Here is a 19,106-nt window from a genome sequence, read left to right as displayed (position 1 = left end):
AAATCTTGGAAAGGTTTATAAGAGATAGGATGTATAATCATCTGGAAAGGAATAATTTGATTAGAGATAGTCAACATGGTTTTGTGAAGGGTAGGTCCTGCCTCACAAACCTTATTGAGTTCTTTGAGAAGGTGACCAAACAGGTGGATGAGGGTAAAGCAGTTGATGTGGTGTATATGGATTTCCGGGTGATTTAGCAGTTTGGATTAGAATTGGCTAGCTGGAAGAAGACAAAGGATGGTGGTTGATGGGAAATGTTCAGACTGGAGTCCAGTTACTAGTGGTGTACCACAAGCATCTGTTTTGGGGCCACTGCTGTTTGTCATTTTTATAAATGACCTGGAGGAGGGTGTAGAAGGATGAGTGAGTAAATTGCAGATGACTCTAAAGTCGGTGGAGTTGTGGACAGTGCAGAAGGATGTTACAAGTTACAGAGGGACATAGATAAGCTGCAGAGCTGGGCTGAGAGGTGGCAAATGGAGTTTAATGCAGAAAAGTGTGAGGTGATTCATTTTGGAAGGAATAACAGGAAGACAGAGTACTGGGCTAATGGTAAGATTCTTGGCAGTGTGGATGAGCAGAGAGATCGCGGTGTCCATATACATAGATCCCTGAAAGTTACCACCCAGGTTGAGAGGGTTGTTAAGAAGGCATATGGTGTGTTAGCTTTTATTGGTAGAGAGATTGTGTTTCGGAGCCATGAGGTCATGTTGCAGCTGTACAAAACTCTGGTGCGGCCGCATTTGGAGTATTGCGTGCAATTCTGGTCGCCGCATTATAGGAAGGATGTGGAAGCATTGGAAAGGGTGCAGAGGAGATTTACCAGAATGTTGCCTGGTATGGAGGGAAGATCTTATGAGGAAAGGCTGAGGGACTTGAGGCTGTTTTCATTAGAGAGAAGAAGGTCAAGAGGTGACTTAATTGAGGCATACAAGATGATCAGAGGATTGGATAGGGTGGACAGTGAGAGCCTTCTTCCTCGGATGATGATGTCTAGCACGAGGGGACATACCTTTAAATTGAGGGGAGATAGATATAAGACAGATGTCAGAGGTAGGTTCTTTACTCAGAGAGTAGTAAGGGCGTGGAATGCCCTGCCTGCAACAGTAGTGGACTCACCAACACTAAGGGCATTCAAATGGTCATTGGATAGACATATGGACGATAAGGGAATAGTGTAGATGGGCTTTAGAGTGGTTTCACAGGTCGGCGCAACATCGAGGGCCGAAGGGCCTGTACTGCGCTGTAATGTTCTATGCGCATCATGTGGTCACAGACAATCTGGACATTGCAAGAGCGGAATCCCATGCAATTCATAAATGGCAGCGTATGATGCCATGGAAATCACAGGGCCACGCGAATGCAGTCTATCAAACCCTGTACTCGGGACATGCCATCTAATCGGGCAAAGCCCTTGGCCCTGGCACCTTGGCTCTCCTGGTCTTAGTCAAACTTTATATACATGTGGGCCCTCGCATAAATTGCATGTGTAACCTCCCTAATGCATCTGTGTGTGGCTGACTGTGAGATACCTCACAGATCACCAATACTGCCCTGAAACGAGCTGCTCATATAGAAATTCAGAGTAGCGGGGATTTTAAGGGCAGTGGGTGTCCTTCCATTTCAAGGGGTGTCAGCTCTTGCAGGACAAAAGTGGTCCACCGTCTCCCTGGACGTGGAAAGGCACATTCTGCAGCACTGTATCGCTGATATCGGTAGATATGGGGTCTCCATCGGCAGACGGCAGAATCGGGAAATGCAATTGGGCGGAGAATCGGTTTTGACCCCAAAATCGTACCAGGCGCCGGTTTCACGGCAAATCGCAATTCTCCCGTGCCTCGACAATGGTGTTAATGCGCTCCAGAACGCACGTACAGTAAATGCCATTGGCATATCATTAGCAGGCCTGACCCGGTATTTTCCGGGGCCTCCATGATGCTCCGCCTCCACTGCGGCGAATTCCCAATGGCGAGGTTCACTTGTGCTTTTAAAAATCGTTAAACCAGCCTCCTGGCTGCTGAGGGAGAGAGGGGGTACGGAAAGTGTCCAACATTGCTATAGTTTGCTGACAGTCATGCAGCTGGCCAGGGGGCTTCTACCAGGGTCGGGGGAGTAGAGGCATGTGGCCAGGAGGTGGGCTGTGTGTTCGGGGTGGATGGCCATAGAACACTATTGCTATGGCCTGCAAGGCAGCCATGAAGCTACGCACACCGCTAACAGCCCACGAGTTTTATGGGTGTTCTCCCAGGGCACTCCCCTAGATGTCCTCTGGCCCCAGCCAACCCAACAGTGGATGGATGCGCTCCAGTGCGACCAATGCCAACTTGCTGGCTAGGATGGTTTTCCTGGAAAGTGAAGTGTGTATATGCGGCTGCAGCTTGTCAGTCTCCCGAGTGTCAATCACGGACCCGGCAAATTCCACACTGTTTCTAATTGGAATCGATTGTGTTCCACATGGCACCGGTGCTAGTCCCTCCACGGTTGCTGAATTGGTCCAGGTGATGCGCCAGTTTTGCTGTCATGAAACTCCATGAATCCTGAGCCGGGGTCAACAGTTAGTCTCAAGAACGAAGAATCCTGCCCATGGAGTCTGAATTCGGAAGACCCTTTGCGGTCTGAAACGGGGCACAGTCTGAAACGGGGATGTTCCCTTTATGGTGCTGCTCCCTGTACAGCTAAGGGCACTGTGGTGAACCACTGTAATAGGAGATGTAAGGTAGGACCTGCACTACAGGTTCGCCGGTAGCTCCTGCCGGCTGGCTCCGCCCACAGAACTGTATAAATATGCATGACCTCCAGTGCCCTGCCATTGAGCCAGCTGCAGCAGGAGGCCACGCATCTGACTGTAATAAAGCCACAGTTGTACCCAACTTTAGTCTTTGTGCAATTGATCGTGCATCAATTTATTACAGTCAGATTTTCCACAGAATGGATATCCGAATTAAGCCCGATCGCCTGCAACTGGATCCGCACTCGCCCGACGTCAGGAAAGACGTTGCTCACTGGCTAGCATGTTTTGAGGTCTACATCAACGCGGCGGACCCCGCGCCAACGGATGCTCAGAAGATAAACATCCTGTACTCCAGACTGAGCTCCAGCGTGTTCCCGTTGATCCAAGACGCCACGAATTACACAAAAACAACGGAACTCCTTAAGGAACACTACGCGCAGAAGGCGAACACGCTCTTCGCCAGGCATGTACTCCCCACCCGCTCGCAACTACCTGGTGAGTCCATCGAAGACTTCTGGCGGGCGCTAATTCCACTCGTCCGGGACTGTGACTGTCAGACCGTTATGGCCGCCGAACACGCGAATCTCCTCATGCGCGATGCCTTCGTGACGGGGATTGCGTTGGACCGCATCCGAGAATGATTACTGGAAGGGGCCACGCTCGAACTGGCGGAGACGAAAACCTTGGCGCTCTCCATGATGGTCGCATCCCGAAACGTACAATCGTACCCCTCCCACCGCGCTGCTCACCCTTCTACTCCTTCCTACCCCTCCTGGACCCCGCCGACGACCTCCTCAGCCGGGGCCCTGCCTTCGCAATATGCCTGTGCCGCACGCCGATCCGCGCACCCCCGGGGGTCCCCGCTGCTACTTCTGCGGTCAGCAGAAGCACCCCTGCCAACACTGCCTGGCCCGCACTGCAGTTTGCAAAGCCTGCAGTAAAAAGGGCCACTTCGTGGCTGTGTGCCAGGCCCGCGCAGTCGCTGCGATCGCGCCCGCTATCGCCCCCTCCCCCCCCCCCCCCCCCCCCCCTGCCAGACGCACAATGGGACCCGCCATCTTCTCCTCCCGGGTCCATGTGCGACCAATGGGTGCCGCCATCTTGTCCCCCTTCGGCCATGGGCGCCGCCATTTTGTCCCGACCCCGCAATGTGCGCACCATGGGCGCCACCATCTTGTCCCCCACAGGGTCTCCGGACATCCCAACATTGGAACTGCACACGCTCACCACCCGAAGCATCCGATAGCTACCCGCAGCTCGCTTCGATGACGCTGGACCAATCTCGCCCGCACAACCTGGCTACCGCGTCGACGCCGGTTAAAATCAACGGCCACGTGACCTCGTACCTGCTGCACTCCGGGAGCACCGAAAGCTTCATTCATCCAGATACGGTAAGGCGCTGCTCCCTCGCGGTCCACCCTGCCAATCAAAGAATCTCCCTAGCCTCTGTATCCCACTCCATCCCGATCCAAGGCTTTTGTACAGTCACCCTCACGGTCCAGGGCGTAGAATTTAGTAACTTCCACCTCTATGTCCTTCCTAATCTCTGCACTGCACTCCTGTTGGGCCTGGACGTCCAGAGCCTCACCCTCAAATTCGGCGGGCCCTTACTCCCCCTTACCGTTTGCGGCCTCGCAACCCTCAAGTTCGATCCCCCCTCCCTTTTTGCCAATCTAACAGCGGATTGCAAGCCCGTTGCCACTAGGAGCAGACGGTACAGCACCCAGGACAAGACATTCATCAGGTCCGAAGTCCAGCGGCTACTTAAGGAGGGTATTATCGAGGCCAGCAACAGCCCCTGGAGAGCCCAAGTGGCAGTGGTTAAAACTGGGGAGAAACACAGGATGGTCGTGGACTACAACCAGATCATCAATCGGTACACGCAGCTCGACGCGTACCCCCTCCCATGAATATCTGATATGGTCAATCAGATTGCACAGTACCGGGTCTTCTCAACAATTGACCTGAAATCCGCCTATCACCAGCTCCCCATCCAGAAGCCGGACCGGCTATACACGGCCTTCGAGGCGGACGGTCGCCTCTACCACTTCCTTAGGGTCCCTTTCGGTGTCACAAATGGGGTCTCGGTCTTCCAAAGAGAGATGGACCGAATGGTCGACCCGTACGGTTTGCGGGCCACCTTTCCGTACTTAGATAATGTCACCATCTGCGGCCATGACCAGCAGGACCACGATGCCAACCTCGATAAATTCCTCCGCACTGCCACTCTTCTCAACCTGGCCTATAACAAAGAGAAGTGTGTGTTCAGCACGACCCGGTTAGCCATTCTCGGCTATATAGTCCAAAACGGACTTCTTGGCCCTGACCCCGACCGCATGCGCCCCCTCATGGAACTTCCCCGCCCCCACTGCCCAAGGCCCTCAAACGCTGCCTGGGGTTCTTTTCCTACTACGCTCAGTGGGTCCCAAACTATGCGGACAAGGTCCACCCGCTCATTCAGTCCACCCAATTCCCCCTCGCGGCCGAGGCACAACACGCTTTCGCCCGCATCAGAGCAGACATCGCCAAGGCCGGGATGCGCGCAGTGGACGAGTCACTGCCTTTCCAAGTAGAAAGCGACGCTTCAGACGTCACCCTTGCCGCCACTCTAAACCAGGCAGGCAGACCCGTGGCATTCTTTTCCCGCACCCTTCATGCCTCTGAAATTCAACACTCATCCGTCGAAAAGGAGGCCCAAGCTATCGTTGAAGCTGTGCGGCATTGGAGGCATTCCCTGGCCGCTAAGGGATTCACTCTCCTTACGGACCAACGGTCGGTAGCCTTCATGTTCAATAACACACAGCGGGGCAAGATCAAAAATGATAAAATCTTGCAGTGGAGAATCGAGCTCTCACCTATAATTACGAGATCTTGTATCGCCCCGGTAAACTCAATGAGCCCCCAGACTCCCTAACCCAAGGTACATGTGCCAGCGCACAAGTGGACCAACTCCGGGCCCTACACGACAGCCTTTGTCAACCGGGAGTCACTCGATTGTACCATCTGGTCAAAGCTCGCAATCTGCCCTACTCCGTCGAGGAAGTAAGGACAGTCACCAGGGACTGCCAGGTCTGTGCGGAGTGCAAGCCAGACCGTGCGTGCCTGGTGTAGGCTTCCCGCCCCTTTGAACGCCTCAGCGTGGATTTCAAAGGGCCCCTCCCCTCCACCGACCGTAACACCTACATTCTCAGTGTGGTCGATGAGTACTCCAGATTCCCCTTCGCCATCCCATGCCCCGATATGACGTCTGCCACCACCATCAAGGCCCTCAGCACCATCTCCGCTCTGTTCGGTTTCCCCGCCTACATCCACAGTGACAGGGGATCCTCATTCATGAGCGATGAGCTGCGTCAGTTCCTGCTCAGCAGGGGTATAGCCTCCAGCAAGATGACCAGCAACAACCCCCGGGGAAACGGGCAAGTAGAACGGGAGAATGGGACGGTTTGGAGGGCCGTCCAGCTGGCCCTACGATCCAGGAACCTCCCAGCCTCTCGCTGGCAGGAGGTCCTCCCTGATGCTCTACACTCCATCCGGTCACTATTGTGCACCGGCACTAATAACACACCCAATGAACGTGTTTTTACCTTCCCCAGGAAGTCCACATCCGGTATGTCGCTCCCGACTTGGCTCGCTGCTTCAGGACCGGTCCTTCTCCGTAGGCATGTCCGACTCCACAAGGCTGACCCTTTGGTGGACAGGGTTCACCTGCTCCACGCCAACCCTCAACATGCCTACGTTCAGTTCCCCGACGGCTGCCAAGATACTGTCTCACTCAGGGACCTGGCACCGTCAGGTCCCACCACAACACCCCCACCCCACCAATGCACCTCCCCACCTCCCACCGCGCCGTCAATATTGACCCCACCAGACCAACCCCCCCTCCTCCCCTTTTCCGCGCAAGAGGACGAAGAGGACTTTGGCATGCTCCCGGAGTTCCCCAATGACTGGCCAGCATCAGCACCGCCAGCACCGACTTCGCCGCCACCGTTACGCTGTTCCCAACAAAGCACCAAAACACCAGACCGGCTGAACCTTTGACGGACTCCGGACCATCAACATGGACTTTTCTTTCCCTACCACTGTACATAATTGTACTAATTGTATATAGTTTCACCTCACCCCCGCCGGACTCATTTTTAACGGGGTGAATGTGGTCAACCACTGTAATAGGAGATGTAAGGTAGGACCTGCACTACAGGTTCGCCGGTAGCTCCTGCCGGCTGGCTCCGCCCACGGGGAACTGTATAAATATGCATGACCTTGTAGCGCACAAAGACTCACGAGAGACGAATAGAGATGAAGTCGATGAGGCTTTATTAAGCGTGACTTGTTCCCCGCAGTTCAGCAACAGACTGGCCTGCGGGGGAGAACTCCTGGTTCTTATACTCCGCCTTCAGGGCGGAGCTAGGGATCAACAGCCAACCAGGACCCAGGATCTGTCAGCCAATGACATCACGGCTTCACAGTCCCACATGACCCCTAATGCATACTACCACATTCACCCCTTGTTAAAAATGAACCCGGCGGGGTGGTGCTTCGCATGGTGGTAGGGGTTTACAAGGCTGGTCCTGGGAGGAAAAAAAACTTTTGCATGTCATCACAGTGCCCTACACTGGGCTATGTACAGGGTTTTTTGTTTTGAACTATTTACAGTATTCGTAAGAGGGAAAAAAAAGGAAAAAAAATTCTCGTGAAAGTCCACAACATTCTAGTGTTACACCGATGCCACGAGTCGGTCGGGCGGTCTGGTCGTCCTTGTCGATCGCCTCAGCCCCGGTGGTGGTGGTGCTTGTTCCAGTGTTGTCGTCTCCGGGAGCTTTACGGTGTCTGCTTCTGCTTCACTCCTGGTCGGACATGGGAGGAGGAACGATCCTCCCGGGAAGGGGGCGGTCGCGGGGTGCGCCGGTGGCAGGGAGGGGGTGATTGGTGTCGGGGGGGTGTGCGTGTTGCCGGCGGGCGCCAGGTCTCGCAGGGAGACCGTGTCCTGTCGGCCGTCGGGGTATGCCACGTAGGCGTACTGCGGGTTCGCGTGGAGGAGGTGAACCCTCTCGACCAACAGGTCCGACTTGTGCGCCCGCACATGTTTCCGGAGCAAGATGGGTCCTGAGGCCGCCAGCCAGGTCGGCAGCGACGTTCCAGAGGAGGACTTCCTGGGGAAGACAAGGAGGCGCTCATGAGGCGTTTGATTGGTGGTAGTACACAACAGCGACCGGATGGAGTGGAGAGCGTCCGGGAGGACCTCCTGCCACCGTGAAACTGGGAGATCCCTGGACAGTAGGGCCAGTAGGACGGTCTTCCAGACCGTGCCGTTCTCCCTCTCTACTTGCCCATTCCCCCGGGGGTTGTAGCTGGTCGTCCTGCTCGAGGCTATACCCTTGCTGAGCAGGAACTGGCGCAGCTCGTCACTCATGAAGGAGGACCCCCTGTCGCTATGGATATATGCGGGGCAACCGAACAGTGTGAATTTGGTGTTAAGGGCTTTAATAACTGTGGCCGCTGTCATGTCGGGGCAGGGGATGGTGAAAGGGAAACGAGAGTACTCGTCCACCACGTTCAGGAAGTATGTGTTGTGGTCGGTGGAGGGGAGGGGCCCTTTGAAATCCAGACTGAGGCGTTCAAAGGGACGGGAAGCCTTGATCAGGTGCGCTCTATCCGGCCTGAAAAAGTGCGGTTTGCACTCTGCGCAGATGTGGCAGTTCCTGGTGACTGTACGGACCTCCTCCACGGAGTAGGGGAGGTTGCGGGACTTTATAAAATGGTAGAACCGAGTGACCCCCGGGTGGCAGAGGTCCTCGTGGAGGGTTTGGAGACGGTTAATTTGTGCATTGGCACATGTGCCGCGGGATAGGGCATCGGACGGCTCGTTCAGCTTTCCGGGACGGTACAAGATCTCATAGTTGAAGGTGGTGAGCTCGATCCTCCACCTTAAGATCTTGTCATTTTTAATTTTGCCCCGCTGTGCATTATCGAACATGAAAGCTACCGACCGTTGGTCAGTGAGGAGAGTGAATCTCCTGCCGGCCAGGTATGCCTCCAATGTCGCACAGCTTCCACTATGGCTTGGGCTTCCTTTTCCACTGAGGAGTGGCGGATTTCTGAGGCGTGGAGGGTTCGGGAGAAAAAGGCCACGGGTCTGCCCGCTTGGTTAAGGGTGGCCGCCAGAGCTACGTCGGATGCGTCGCTCTCGACCTGGAAGGGGAGGGACTCATCGATGGCGCGCATCGTGGCCTTTGCGATATCCGCTTTGATGCGGCTGAAGGCCTGGCAAGCCTCTGTCGACAGAGGGAAGGTCGTGGTCTGTATTAGGGGGCGGGCCTTGTCTGCGTACTGGGGGACCCACTGGGCGTAATATGAAAAGAACCCCAGGCAGCGTTTTAGGGCTTTTGAGCAGTGAGGGAGGGGAAATTCCATGAGGGGGCGCATACGTTCGGGGTCGGGGCCTATTATCCCATTGCGCACTACATATCCCAAGATGGCTAGCCGGTTTGTGCTAAAAACGCACTTGTCCTCGTTGTATGTGAGGTTCAAGGCTTTAGCGGTCTGGAGGAATTTTTGGAGGTTGGCGTCGTGGTCCTGCTGATCGTGGCCGCAGATGGTTACGTTGTCGAGATACGGGAACGTGGCCTGCAACCCGTGTTGATCAACCATTCGGTCCATCTCTCGTTGGAAGACCGAGACCCCGTTTGTGACGCCAAATGGGACCCTTAGGAAGTGGTATAATCGCCCGTCTGCCTCGAAGGCTGTGTACTTGCGGTCACTTGGGCGGATGGGGAGCTGATGGTAGGCGGACTTGAGGTCCACGGTGGAGAAGACTTTATATTGGGCAATCCGATTGACTATGTCGGATATGCGGGGGAGAGGGTACGCGTCTAGTTGTGTGTACCTGTTGATGGTCTGGCTATAGTCTATGACCATCCTTTATTTCTCCCCGTCTTCACTACTACCACCTGCGCTCTCCAGGGACTATTGCTGGCCTGGATTATGCCCTCCTTTAGTAGCCGCTGGACTTCGGACCGAATGAAGGTCCGGTCCTGGGCGCTGTACCGTCTGCTCCTAGTGGCGACGGGTTTGCAATCCGGGGTGAGGTTCGCAAACAAGGACGGGGGTTGCACTTTGAGGGTTGCGAGGCCGCAGATAGTGAGTGGGGGTATGGGGCCGCCGAATTTGAACGTAAGGCTCTGTAGATTACATTGGAAATCTAATCCCAGCAAGGTGGGGGCACAGAGTTGGGGAAGGACGTTAAGTTTGTAGTTTTTGAACTTAGTGAGTGGGGGTATTGGGCCGCCGAATTGGAAGGTTAGGCTCTGCAGGTTGCACTGGAAGTCTAATCCCAGTAATGTGGGCGCGCAGAGTTGGGGAAGGACGTAGAGCCTGTAGTTTTTAAACTCCCTCCCTTGCACCGTTAGAGTCACTATGCAGAAGCCTTTGATCTGTACGGAGTGGGATCCTGCAGCTAGGGAAATCTTTTGCGCACTGGGATGGATGGTCAAAAAACAGCGTCTTACCGTGTCGGGGTGGATGAAGCTTTCTGTGCTCCCGGAGTCGACCAGGCATGGTGTCTCGTGCCCGTTGATCAGCACCGTTGTTGTCGTCGTCTGGAGCGTCCGGGGCCGTGCTTGGTCCAGCGTCATTGAGGCCAGACGTGGTCGTAGTGCTTAAGCGTCTTCCTCGAACCCCGTTGAGCCGTCGATGCTGGGGTCCATTGTTGCCGTCCAAGATGGCGGCGGGGGTGAACAAAATGGCCGCCCCCATGCATCGCACAGGGCTGGGGGGTCCCAATATGGCGGCGGGGGTGGACAAAATGGCCGCCCCCATGCGTCGCACAGGGCTGGGGGGTCCCAAGATGGCGGCGCCCCTCCTCCCCTCGTGGTGGCCGGGACCCAAAATGGCGGCGCCTGCGGGTCGCACATGGGGCGCTGGGGGGGTTGGGGAACGTTTGAAACGCGCAGGACTCCATGTTCTCCGGGGACAGTGGTGGCCGGGACCCAAAATGGCTGCGCCTGCGGGTCGTACATGGGGCGCTGGGGGGGTTGGGGAGCGTTAGAAACGCGCAGAACTCCTTCTTCTCCGGGGACAGCGGTGACCTCCCGGGACCGGCACACAGCCGCAAAATGGCCCTTTTTCCCGCAGCTCTTGCAAATCGCTGCGCGGGCCAGGCAGCGCTGCCGGGGGTGTTTCGCCTGGCCGCAGAAACAGCAGCGGGCCCCCCCCCCCCGGGACGACTTGGCGTCTGAACCGCGCAAGCCTGTGGGGTGGGGGGGGGGTTGTCGCGACGGGGGTCCACGGAGCCCAAGGGGCTGCCGCGCGGTCGGGGCCGTATGCGCGGGCGTTCTGCGCGGCCACATCTAGGGAGGCTGCAAGGGCCCGTGCCTCTGAGAGTCCTAGCGACTCTTTTTCTAAAAGTCTTTGGCGGATTTGGGGAGAGTTCATACCTTCCACAAAAGCATCGCGAATTAACATGTCCGTGTGTTCAATCGCGTTTACCGGCGGGCAGCTGCAGGCCCGTCCCAAAATTAGCAGCGCGGCGTAGAATTCGTCTAGTGATTCTCCGGGACTTTGCCGTCTCATTGCAAGTTGGTAACGTGCGTAGATCTGGTTCACTGGGCGAACATAGATGCTCTTTAGTGCTGCGAACGCCGTCTGGAAATCCTCGTGAGTCTTCGATGAGAGGGAAAATTTCCGGGCTTACCCTCGAGTGCAGGACCTGTAGTTTCTGGTCTTCTGTGACCCGGCCGGGGGCCGTTCGGAGGTATGCTTCGAAACAAGTCTGCCAGTGTTTAAAAACTGCTGCTGAGTTCACTGCGTGGGGGCTGATCCTCAGGCATTCCGGGATGATCCTGAGCTCCATAGTCCTTTAAGCACGCTTAATAAATTGTAGCGCACAAAGACTCACGAGAGACGAATAGAACATAGAATATAGAACATAGAAAATACAGCACAGAACAGGCCCTTCGGCCCACGATGTTGTGCCGAACCTTTGTCCTAGATTAATCATAGATTATCATTGAATGTACAGTGCAGAAGGAGGCCATTCGGCCCTTTGAGTCTGCACCGGCTCTTGGAAAGAGCACCCTACCCAAACTCAACACCTCCACCCAACACCAAGGGCAATTTGGACATTAAGGGCAATTTATCATTGGCCAATTCACCTAACCCGCACATCTTTGGACTGTGGGAGGAAACCGGAGCACCCGGAGGAAACCCACGCAGACACGGGGAGGACGTGCAGACTCCGCACAGACAATGACCCAAGCCGGAATCGAACCTGGGACCATGGAGCTGTGAAGCAATTGTGCTATCCACAATGCTACCGTGCTGCCCTTAAGAACAAATAAATCTACATTATATCATTTTACTGTAATCCATGTACCTATCCAATAGCTGCTTGAAGGTCCCTAATGTTTCCGACTCACAGGCAGTGCATTCCATGCCCCCACTACTCTCTGGGTAAAGAACCTACCTCTGATATCCCTCCTATATCTTCCACCTTTCACCTTAAATTTATGTCCCCTTGTAATGGTGTGTTCCACCCGGGGAAAAAGTCTCTGACTGTCTACTCTATCTATTCCCCTGATCATCTTATAAACCTCTATCAAGTCGCCCCTCATCCTTCTCCACTCTAATGAGAAAAGGCCTAGCACCCTCAACCTTTCCTCGTAAGACCTACTCTCCATTCCAGGCAACATCCTGGTAAATCTTCTTTGCACCTTTTCCAAAGCTTCCACATCCTTCCTAAAATGAGGCGACCAGAACTGTACACAATACTCCAAATGTGGCCTTACCAAAGTTTTGTACAGCTGCATCATCACCTCACGGCTCTTAAATTCAATCCCTCTGTTAATGAACGCGAGCACACCATAGGCCTTCTTCACAGCTCTATCCACTTGAGTGGCAACTTTCAAAGATGTATGAACATAGACCCCAAGATCTCTCTGCTCCTCCACATTGCCAAGAACTCTACCGTTAACCCTGTATTCCGCATTCATATTTGTCCTTCCAAAATAGAGATGAAGTCGATGAGGCTTTATTAAGCGTGACTTGTTCCCCGCAGTTCAGCAACAGACTGGCCTGCGGGGGAGAACTCCTGGTTCTTATACTCCGCCTTCAGGGCGGAGCTAGGGATCAACAGCCAACCAGGACCCGGGATCTGTCAGCCAATGACATCACGGCTTCACAGTCCCACATGACCCCTAATGCATACTACCACAGACCTCCAGTGCCCTGCCATTTCGCCAGCAGCAGCAGGAGGCCACGCATCTGACTGTAATAAAGCCACAGTTGTACCCAACTTTAGTCTTTGTGCAATTGATCGTGCATCAGGCACAGCCTACCCCTCCTCAGCACAGTGCTGTCCTGGCCACGTGACAAGTAGTAGAAAAGCCAACTCGACAGGCTCCATGATTCGCCACAATCATTCACTGAAAAGAAAAGAAACCCAAAGTGAGTGGTGAAGTTTCCTGAGAAAGCCCTGCCCCTCAACCCTCTACTCCTTCGGGATCTCCACCATGTGCTTCCCCCTTTAGTGAGTGTCTCTCCACTGAGTCTCACACCCTCCCCTCTCACACTGGAATATCCCAACACCTGTCCCTCGCAAGTCCATCAGGATTATGCATCTGGACACTCAAGAGTCTCACTGACACATTTCTCCCGGCCATTCCCAACCTATCTCCTCCTCAATCCTTGCATTAGGTGACAGGGCAATTGAGTGGGTGCAAGGGACCAGCACCTGAATCCTCACGGGGCACCTCAAAGAACCTCCCTATCAGGACCTGTAATGGGGTGAGTGATGACAGATTTCACCATGAAGCCTTACATTGGGGTCCACATAAGTGTATCCTGTGTGATGTAAACTCTTGTCTGAGCATTGGGGTTCAATGCTTGGGACTCCAATCAGGGGCAGTGAACTTTAGCTCTGCATATTTCATTGACACAATTGACTTGTCAATGAAGGGCGAAATAGAATATCAAGAAAATGACTGCCTCTTGAGACAGATGAGGCACAACTGATTAGAATGAAGCCTGAAATTAACATGACAAGCATAAATCTAGAGGGCACCCTCATTCTCCCATTTCACAGCCCTGCACACTAACTCCTGAGAGACAAACCTCCTAGACAAAGGAATTGTAATTCGCAAGAGCTTAACCCTTGGTTTCAGAGTGCTGCCTGAGGGGTTCTACTCACTGTTCAGTTGTGCTTTCCCTAGTGAGAGGGTCTTCATTCCTTATGAAGCAGGGATGTAGCAGAGTCTAGCCTCTCAAGGGGCCCCACCAAGGAACCGCACAGCCACCCCCAGTCCTGACCCTCAGTATTCACCTCCTCCCACTCCCTTTCCAGCTCCCACTAAGACCAGGCACTCCCTCAGCAGTGATTTAGTCACAAGCCCAGCAAGGAGGAAATAGGAAGCGGTACCTGCATGCCACCCTCCAGACCCCCTTAAAACAAGAGGCACCCTGAAATTAATGGAAAGTAAGATCTCCCAGCAACCCCCCCCCCCCCCCACCGCCCCGAGAATGAGTGACTGAATCCCAGCCCCTGCCCCACGTTGAACATCTATGTCCCTCACGTCCCCTTCAATGCACCCAAAGCTGCCTGAGGGCTCTCTTCCAATATCTCTCTCAGAGGTGAGGCCGCAAGGTTCAAGCTTTTGTGAACCTGTTGTAAATGACGCCAGTGTTCCCAGTGAATATTCCATGAGGGGGGAAGGTCTGGAGCACGCGCTCGCTGATAACGTGTTAATGTATTAAAATGAGGTACCCAGGCTCGCATGGTGTGATTCACCCTACTCCACCGGAGAGGGGATGTGAAAATTTCAATTATGCCAGAGAGAATCGCTTTGTTTGATTTTTGGTTTTTGCTCAAAATTGCCCCTGTTGTGTAGGGATAGTATCAGCTTTAGTCCGTGGCTGTGGTGCCTATTGACTCTCATTGCTTAGATTCACAGGTTGTACATTTGGAAGAATATTGACCACTGCTCTGTATTTATAATAATCTTATTAGTGTCACAAATTGGCTTACATTAACACTGCAATGAAGTTACTGTGAAAATCCCCTAGTCGCCACACTCCGGCGCCTGTTCAGGTACACAGAGGGAGAATTCAGAATGTATTTCGGGGCTTGAGAGAGGAGATGGGAGAACCCGGAGGAAACTCACGCAGACACGATGGAATGTGCAGACTCCGCACAGACAGTAACCCAAGCGGGAATCGAACCTGGGACCGTGGCGCTGTGAAGCAACATTGCTAACCGCTGTGCTATCGTGGTGCCCATGCAAAAGAATTCTGCAAAAGAGTACCTTCAGGAGAGAAGAGCAGACAAGAATGCTGAGTAAAGCTGGAAGGGAAGATATAGATATCAGTGGTAGTTCTGTATTCTTAAGAGTCTTGCATCTAGTGCAAATACACTTCAAAATGTCATGTGTAGACAAAGGATTTTAAAAATCAGTCAGTTATTTCCTGCTGGATTTCTGAACTTGGTAACCCAGCTTCAAAGCAGAAACTGCGCCCACTCGAAATTGCAGTGTATTCCCAAAGTTTGAAATATTAAACTAATTATTTCCATTGAACTGTGAAGAGAATGTGAGGAAACATTGTTTAAACTTTCAGCTTAATGCAACATTAATTATCTCGATTGACTTTCTGTCACAAGTTCAGACTGCATAATTTTTTACTTTGTAATGTTGATGGTAAATGTAGACATGTAGATGGCAAGTGGAATGACAGTGTCAGAGCAAGGCAGAGAAAAATATTTATAGTTCAAATACAAACCGTTTCAACACTAAATGAGTAGAAATTAGTATCCAGGATTATGAGTTTGGGAAAGGGGGAGGGGTAAACATTTAGGAGTGGGTTTGTTCAAAATAAATTAATTTTACATGTTTTCCAATATTAAGGAAACAAAATGCTAGAAATATACATCAGTACTTGTAAAGAGAAGCCTTAGGTTAACAATTTGGGCAGAAACTCTTTTTCAGGTCTCAGTGCTGTTTATTCCACAATATTAGCTTTTATAAAAGCAAAATACAGCTGATGCTGGAAATCCTAAAATATTAACCTCTTTCCCTATGTATTGATGCTCCCTGGCCTACTGAGTATTTCCAGGATTTACTACTACTTTAACATTTTACATCCAACTTCCAATAGTCAGGCTTTTTTTAAATGTTTATGTTCAGAGAAATATTTGTTGGATTTTATTCTTGAACACTGAAGTGTTTTTCCAATGCTGATGTGGGGCAGAATTATGTCGGCCAGTCCGGAATTCTGGCCCCCATTTCCAGCACCGCCCTTTATCACTGGCATGGGAAAAGGGACGGATCTCGAGTTGACATGCACAGCAAGGGGACATCGGACGTTGGCTGTGGGCGGGGTGTGGTCTGCTGCGTCTAGCATGACGTGGTGGGCGTGGTTTGACTGTGTTCCATAAGCCTTTAACTGGTTTATATGAAACCACGCAGTCTTACCATTTGGGTATTTTGTATACCGATGGGCTTACTTTATCCGTAATGGAGTACGGACCCGAGTATTTTGGAGACAGGAATGTGCTGGGGTTTTTTCCGGACAACATCACTTGCTGTCCTATATCATACTCCGTGACATGCACTGCCTTATCGAAACAGGCCTTGTTTCCTTTTGGTGCCCAATTTAACTGCGGCTGCTAACTGAGCCGTTTTTACATTACCAACTAATTGCTCCACGGCTTTCTCGTGGGTGAGGGCCCGACCTACAGGGCTGGTCAGGTCTAAACCTAACAAGTATTCTGTCCCTTTCATGGGGCGTCCGGTCATAAGAGTGTGTGGGGTGTAACCTGTGGAGATGGAAACAGTGTTACGCAAAAACATCAGCGCAAAAGGGAGGACTGAGTCCCAAGTGGTGGTGTTCTGCTGGACCATTTTTCGGAGGGTTGTTTTTAGGGTCCGATTCATGCGCTCCACTATACCACTCGACTGTGGGTGGTACGCAATGTGGAATTTTGGGGTAATGCCAAATATCGTGAGGACGTTCTGCATGACCCGTCCTGTAAAGTGAGAACCTTGGTCCGATTCAATACTGCGGGGGAGTCCCCATCTTGTAAAGATGTGGTGGGTTAGGATCTTGGCTGTGGTTTTCGCGGTGTTGGTGCGGGCTGGAAATGCTTCCACCCACTTTGTAAAAATGTCTATGACCACCAGAACATATTTATAGCCATTCCTGCAAGGGGGCAATGGACCTATAAAATCAATCTGGAGGTTAGTCCAGGGGCCGTTAACGGGTCGTGTGAGGCTGAGGTGGGCCTTTTTGGCATATCTATCGGGGTTGTTCTGCGCACAGATAAGGCAATTCTCAATGTAATGGCTTACATCATTCTTGAGATTTGGCCACCAACAAAGCTGTTTGAGGTGGGCTGTGGTGGGATCGATTCCCTGGTGCCCATGACCATCATGGAATAAACAGATTAATTGGTTCCTATCCTGCTCAGGAACTATATAAAGGGTGTCCTTTAACACCACACCGTCATGTGTGGTCAGTGTATTTCTGAACCTCTCGTAGGAGGCTGGAAACTTCCCTTTCACAATCTCAGTGAGAGCGCTATCCTGCTTCTGGGCCTCTACTAGATCCTCGATCCTAGTCTGCGTGACCTGAACTGCACTCACTGGCAGTGGCATGCTTTCGGGGAGTTTCCAGAAATACCCATGCCTGGATCCTGCCTTAGCCAGTGCGTCGGCTTTTACATTTCCAGGGGGGGAGGAACGATGGTGGCTGTGGACTTTTATGATGCCAAATGTCCTGTTCTGGGCTTTTGGTAAAACATGGCGGAGTAATGGGGCTGAGGGGAGGGGTTTCCCATCCGCGGAAACAAATCCTCACAGGGGCAGAAATTCTGTAAGGCTGTTGCAGACATATAGGCTGTCCGAGTATATATCTGCTGGGCTGGGGAAGGAATCTGGGTGGTCTACTATGTTGGCGATGGCCGCAAGCTCTGCTGCCAGCGCGCCTAAGTGTCCGGGGAGTTTTAATGCTATCTCCTCGAGGGCGCGTCCCTGTGCGTCCTCAACATAAACCCCCAACCTGTAATGCGTTGCCCATCTAAGACTGTGGAAGATCCATCCACATAAATCTTAATGGGGTCTCACGAGTCCGGGTGAGGGGGGCTCTGAGATGGAGTACCTATTTTCCTGGGGGGTGTTTTTGCTATAAAGGGGCCTGTGTTATGGTGTGGAGAGATGATTTCACATTCATGGGGGGTTCCCGGGTACTGTAAATTGTCCGCTAAGTATGTGTGGGTCTTTGTCCGTTTGACTGTGATGTCCCGTCCTTGTAAGAGAAGGGTCCATCTAGCTGCGCGTATTTGGCTGACGGTACCGTCCTTAAGTCGTCCGTCCAGTAAAAGTTGGGTGGGGGTGTGCTCGGTCAGAATGATGATGGGGTTCAGTCCGGTCATATAGGAAAAGTACTAAAAGTTCTGGACTGCCCAGAAAACTGCGAGCAGGTGCCTCTCACAGGCTGAAAATCCCTGCTCCACAGCATCCAAAATTCGGGAGGCATAAGCCACGGGTCTTAACTGGTCGTGCCGTTCCTGCAGGAGCACGGCTGAAAGGGTGCGGTCTGTGGTCGCTACCTCTATGGCGTAAGGGGCAAGCAGGTCTGGAACTTGTAGTGCGGGGGCGGCTATGAGCGCCTGTTTTAATGATTCCACAGCATCTGTATGCTGCGGAAGCCACCCCCAGGGGGCTCCTTTCTTTAGGAGGTCTGAGAGAGGCGCTGCCTTGCTGGCAAAACCGTCAATGTGGTTTCGGCAGTAGCCAACCAGTCCTAAAAACGACCGGAGGGCTGAAACGTTCTGGGGAAGGGGCAATTTAGCGATCGAGTCAATTCTTTTATGCTCGATCTCGCGTTTGCCATGTGTGATAATTGTACCCAAATATACCACTTTTTATTCAAAAATCTGGGCCTTTTTGAGGTTTACTTTACAGCCAATGGAATGTAACAATTCCAGGAGTTCGGACAGAAGCTCAATGTGTTCTTCCTTAGTGTCTGTCTGCAGTAGTAGATCTTCTACGTACTGTACCAGACATTCGGGGCGAGAAAATTTTGCTAGTCCATTTGCTAGCTGTCGGTGGAAAATGGAGGGGGAGTTGTGGAAGCCTTGTGGCAGCATGTCCACGTGTACTGCTGCGCTTTAAAAGTGAAGGCAAATTTATACTGGCACGCATTTGCCAATGGAATGGACCAGAATCCATTACTGACGTCCAAAACCGTGAAATATCGGGAATTGAGTCCCTGTTTGAGCATGGTCTCGGGACTTGTTGCTACGGTGGGGGCTGCTGCGGGGGGTGACTTTATTGAGTTCCTGTCGGGCTTTCTCACTGGCCAAATCGGGGCATTATTAGTAGAGGCTACC

General features: G+C 52.6%; 1 protein-coding gene across 2 annotated transcripts in view; it reads left to right on the top strand.

Annotated features, from left to right (window-relative positions):
• The window catches only part of LOC140419138 (5-hydroxytryptamine receptor 1E), a 265,809-nt gene that overhangs the window by 189,491 nt on the left and 57,212 nt on the right, over nucleotides 1-19,106 (top strand). The gene's annotated exons all lie outside the window — the stretch shown is intronic.

Source organism: Scyliorhinus torazame, chromosome 1, assembly GCF_047496885.1.
Source record: "Scyliorhinus torazame isolate Kashiwa2021f chromosome 1, sScyTor2.1, whole genome shotgun sequence".
In the NCBI taxonomy this organism is placed as follows: domain Eukaryota; kingdom Metazoa; phylum Chordata; class Chondrichthyes; order Carcharhiniformes; family Scyliorhinidae; genus Scyliorhinus; species Scyliorhinus torazame.
This window is presented reverse-complemented; position numbering and strand designations above follow the sequence as displayed.